General features: G+C 44.9%; 1 long non-coding RNA gene across 1 annotated transcript in view; it reads left to right on the top strand.

Moving 5' to 3' along the window:
• The first annotated feature begins 26 nt into the window (after positions 1-26).
• The window catches only part of LOC132349155 (uncharacterized), a 58,972-nt gene continuing 54,024 nt past the window's right edge, over positions 27-4,974 (top strand). The window contains exon 1 of the long non-coding RNA XR_009497628.1: positions 27-111. This is a non-coding gene — a long non-coding RNA (uncharacterized LOC132349155). The remainder of the gene's footprint in view (positions 112-4,974) is intronic.

Raw genomic sequence — 4,974 nt, 5'->3', positions numbered from 1 at the left:
CCTCGCTCGCCGTCGCCCCGGAAGTGGCCGCTGCCGGCCCGGAAGAAGAATTCGCAGCCCACCTTCAACTTCTGGCGCGCCTCCGTGGGTTCGTTCCCGTTTGTGTCCTGGGTAGGTGTTTCTTATAACTGTAAGAGTTAAGTTGAGGGTGAAATCGGTTTTTGTAGTTTGTTCGCAGATTTCTGGCCTGGCTGAAGGCGAGGGTTGCGTGTTTAAAGAAAAATGAAACGGACATAGTTTTCTGTAGAAGGGAGTGTGAAGGTGCAAAGGAAGCCCCTGCGTTAGGGGCGGTCGTGCATTCAGCCAGGCAACTTGCCCATTTTCATCATCTACACGGTCCCTCCGGGCATTTGTGGGCTTTTTATCCCCCCTCTTTGAGAGACCTCAGGTGACCGCTGAATCAAACCAAACCGTACGGACTGCGCCGTACGCGGATTCCTCTGGCTTCAGGGAGAAAGTTTGCTGCACATGGCGAGGCACGGTGTGTGGCCTAAGCGGGACAGAGCGTGGCATCTCCCCATAGTGCCCAGTCCCAGACCTTGGAGCGCAGGGCATCGCCCTTTTCAGCTTTTGGGGCCTGTGAATTGTGGCAGTTGGAACGGCTCAGTATGTCTGGCACTTGGAGTTCAAGCCCTTGCAGCAAACCGCTTGACCAAACTCAAGATTTTAGTTTAGGTTATCCCTCACAGATTAGGTTTGGAAACAGGACTTCTTATCCAGCCTGGCAGAATAGACCTTCACGTTTAGGGAGGCGGTGTTGGAATTTGGACATGAGACAGATCTGGGTACTTATTCTAGCTCTGTCACTCCTTAGGCGTGCATCCTTGGACTGATTATGTAACCTTTCTCAAGTCTCTGTGTCTTATATGTAAAATAACTAATAGTAAATGCTTTTCTAGTTGGAATTTCACTTTAAGAATTAAATGGGTGGGGCTTCCCTGGTGGCGCAGTGGTTAAGAATCTGCCTGCCAATGCAGGGCACACGGGTTTGAGCCCTGGTCCGGGAAGATCCCACATGCCACAGAGCAACTAAGCCCGTGCACCACAACTACTGAGCCTGCTCTCTAGAGCCTGCGTTCCACAGCTACTTAAGCCCAGGTGCCACAACTACTGAAGCCCAGGTGCCACAACTACTGAAGCCCACATGCCTAGAGCCTGTGCTCTGCAACAAGAGAAACCACCACAGTGAGAAGCCCGTGCACCGCAACAAAGAGCAGACCCCGCTCTCTGCAGCTAGTGAAAGCCCGCGTGCAGCAAGAAGACCCAATGCAGCCAAAAATAAATAAGTAAAAAAAAAAAAAAAAAAAAAAGGTGTGAATTCCCTGGTGGTCCAGTGGTTAGGACTTGGCACTCTCACTGCCTGGCCTGTGTTCAGTCCCTGGTTGGGGAACTAAGATCCTGCAAGCTGCACTGTGCCGGGCAAAAAAAAAAAAATTAAATGGGACTATGATTGTATGTATAGTAGTTACCAGCCCTTAATCATTATTCAACAAAAGACTACTGTCCTTACTTGCTTTAGTGTATGACATTCTCCTGTTAGAAAGACTTGTTTTGACATTAAAGTAATAATTTTCAAAGAATTTTAGGGTAGCAAAATCCCCTCTCCCCTTTTTATCCCCCCCCCAAAGTCTGTCAGAACTTCTAATATATTAAATAGACACAGAGCTACCCTGCTTGAATGTGAGAGGATTGAGATCTAAGAGTACATCCCTCTGGCCTTTTCCAGGAACTACCCGCCCCTCAATCTCTATCTCCCTGGGGGACCCTAAGGCACCTGCACAGGACCCTGGGGCTCCAGGAACCATAATTTGAAAACTCCAGGTTAAAGAATTCTTTCCTCTGTCTCAGAACAAATGCTGTTGGAAGAGTAGTAGAAAGAGCCCAGGGCTTAGGTGGGAACACCTGAATTTTAGTTCTGGTTTTGTCACTTACCAGTTGTATGACCTTTGACTACTCACTTAACTTCTTTGACCTCAGTTTCCTCCTCTGTAAAATGAGATTAATACCTGCCTCAAAGGGTTATTGCAAATATTACATTAGATGATACAAATGAAGTGCAAAGTCCTATGTACATGTGGTGAGATAACATTTTATAGCATTATAGCATTCTCCCCAGCAGGCCTCTACTTCCTTGATTACTTTGCCTCCTGTGCCCCGTTCAGTCAGTTGCATTGATTGCCACAGGAGAGAGATGATATAAAAACAAAAACAAACAAACAAAACCAGAAATCAAAATGCTTTTAAGTTTCAAAAGCCAAGGAAGCAAGAAAGCTTAGGTAGTGATGCATCCCCCTCTCTCACACTCCTAGGGTGTTGCCTGGGTGTGAGGTGGGAGAAGTAATGATGATAGATACTTAGATGTGCTTGGAGATCTCAGAGGAGAGAGGATGTGGATGTGTACATTGTTCCCTGTGGAGCTGGGGAGGTGGCAAGCCTTGCAGAGTTCCCCTCAGTGTCAAGCATGATGCAACAACAGTAGGGTAGCTGTGGCCACGTGAGTGTCTAGGCGGTAAGCGCTACTTTGATGCAGGAAGCAACCAAATGTTTTACTTGTGCACAGAAGTAATTCAGAGAAAGCCAGACCTGAGATGCCATAAGATGAGGACAAAGAGAAGCTAGCTGTGGCCTAGGTGGAACCACCACCGAAGGCCACAAGACTAGAGAGGAATGAAGATGACTCAGTGGTCACTAGTATGGACTGAGCACCAGATACTCCTTTCCCATGAAGGGCTTTGGAGTACCCACTTCCTCTCTCCAACCAGGGAAAGAAGGGTGAGGAGGAGGCTGATTGCCTTATGTCATCCTGAATTATTATTCTGTCGCCCAGCATGATGGGGATTCAAAACTAAGTCCAGTTATAGAAATAGAAAATTAGATCCTTTGCACAGACAATTTGTGAACTCAGAAGGGGAGACCAAGTTGGAGACATAGGACGTTCCTGAGCATCCTTTGTCCCACAAATGCACTGAATGTACAGCTACACACAGAGTCGTTTCATCTGAGAGAAATCCAGAAACTAGCTGAATGACTCCCACATGGAAGGTGAATGAGAAAATACCAACATCAAAACGGGCAAGACGGGAATAAAGACACAGACCTACTAGAGAATGGACTTGAGGATATGGGGAGGGGGAAGGGTAAGCTGTGACAAAGTGAGAGAGTGGCATGGACACATATACACTACCAAACGTAAAATAGGTAGCTAGTGGGAAGCAACTGCATAGCACAGGGAGATCAGCTTGGTGCTTTGTGTCCACCTAGAGAGGTGGGATAGGGAGGGTGGGAGGGAGGGAGATGCAAGAGGGAAGAGATATGGGGACATATGTATATGTATAACTGATTCACTTTGTTATAAAGCAGAAACTAACACACCATTGTAAAGCAATTATACTCCAATAAAGATGTTAAAAAAAAAAAAAAAGGGCAGCAAAGTCTGAGACACACTCTTGCCATATAAGCCCCACCTCCTGCACAGCTCCATACAATTGGGAAGAAATCCCCAATGCCTAGCTTCTCCTTGAGGAGTGACGGGTTTGGACTGCACATCCAGCACCTCAACTTTTAAGAGTCTCACTGAGGGCCAGTCCCCCAAAACACTTGACTCTGAAATCCAGTGGGATTTGCATCCACCAGACCCACAGGACTATAGCAAGCAAAGGAGCAGTTCTTAATGGGCACATGAGCACGTGCAATGGCTGTTTCCCCAAGGCTCAGTGCAGAGGGAGCAGACAAAAATGCCTATCGTTCTGTCTTTCCCTGGAAGGGATTTGACTGCATACTTTCCAAGCTGCTGCCTAAGGGTCTCCTTCTAATTTAGCACTCATCTAAAGGCTGGCTGTGATCCTCCTTGAAACCCCAAATAGCTGATGGGTGCTTTCCCTGACTTTCCCACTGGTTCACTCCAACAATGAAACCAAGTCACCGTTTCTTCCTGGAGGACCTTGTCCACACATCTAGTGCCCCAGCTGCCACCCAAGTGTGGACCCCCAAGTTACCTGGCTTTGATAGCCAACCAGGCTTACATTCACAAGTCCCACAGCACCACATCAAACAAAAAGCAGTTTTTAAACAGATTCAAGAGCACCTCCTAGTGGCTGTACTCCTGGGCTCAGTGCAGAAGGAGTAGGCTCCTCTGGACGAATTTCACTGTCCTGTAACCCGATAGAATATCAATAAGGAAACATTGGACTTAAACTACATGTTAGACGAGATGGCCCTAACAGACATACACAGAACATTCCATCCAACAGCAGCAGAATAACCATTCTTAAGCACACATGAAACATTTTCCAGGATGGATCATATGTTACACCACAAAATAAGTTTTAATAAATTTAAAAAGATTGAAATCCTATCAAGCATCTTTTCCAATGACAAATGGTATGAAACTAGAAATCAGTTACAAGAAGAAAACTGGAAAATTCATAAATATGTGGAGATTAAACAACATGCTTTTGAAGAACCAGTAGGTCAAAGAAGAAATCAAAAAGGGAAATAAAAAAATCTAGAGACAAATGACAGTGGAAACATACCCTACCAAAACTTATTGGATGCAGCAAAAGCAGTTCCAAGAGGGAAGTTTGTAGCAATAAATACCTATAATAAGAACAAAGAAAGAACTCAAACAATTTAATTTGAAACCTCAAGGAACTAGAAGAAGAACAAACTAATCCCAAATTTAGTAGAAGGAAGGAAATAACAAAGGTCAGATTGAAAATAAATAGATACTAAAAAGACGATAGAAAATACCAATGAGAATAAGAGCTGGTTTTTTGAAAAGATGAACAAGATAGACAAACTGTTAGCTAAACTAAAGAAAAGAAGGAGGACCCAAAGTCAGAAATGAAAGAGAAGACATTACAATTGATAATACAGAAATACCAAGGATCATAAGAAACTACTATGAACAACCAACAAATTATATAACCTAGAAGAAATGGATAAGTCACTAGAAATATACAGCCTGCCAAGACT

Source organism: Balaenoptera ricei, chromosome 15, assembly GCF_028023285.1.
Source record: "Balaenoptera ricei isolate mBalRic1 chromosome 15, mBalRic1.hap2, whole genome shotgun sequence".
NCBI lineage: Eukaryota > Metazoa > Chordata > Mammalia > Artiodactyla > Balaenopteridae > Balaenoptera > Balaenoptera ricei.
This window is presented reverse-complemented; position numbering and strand designations above follow the sequence as displayed.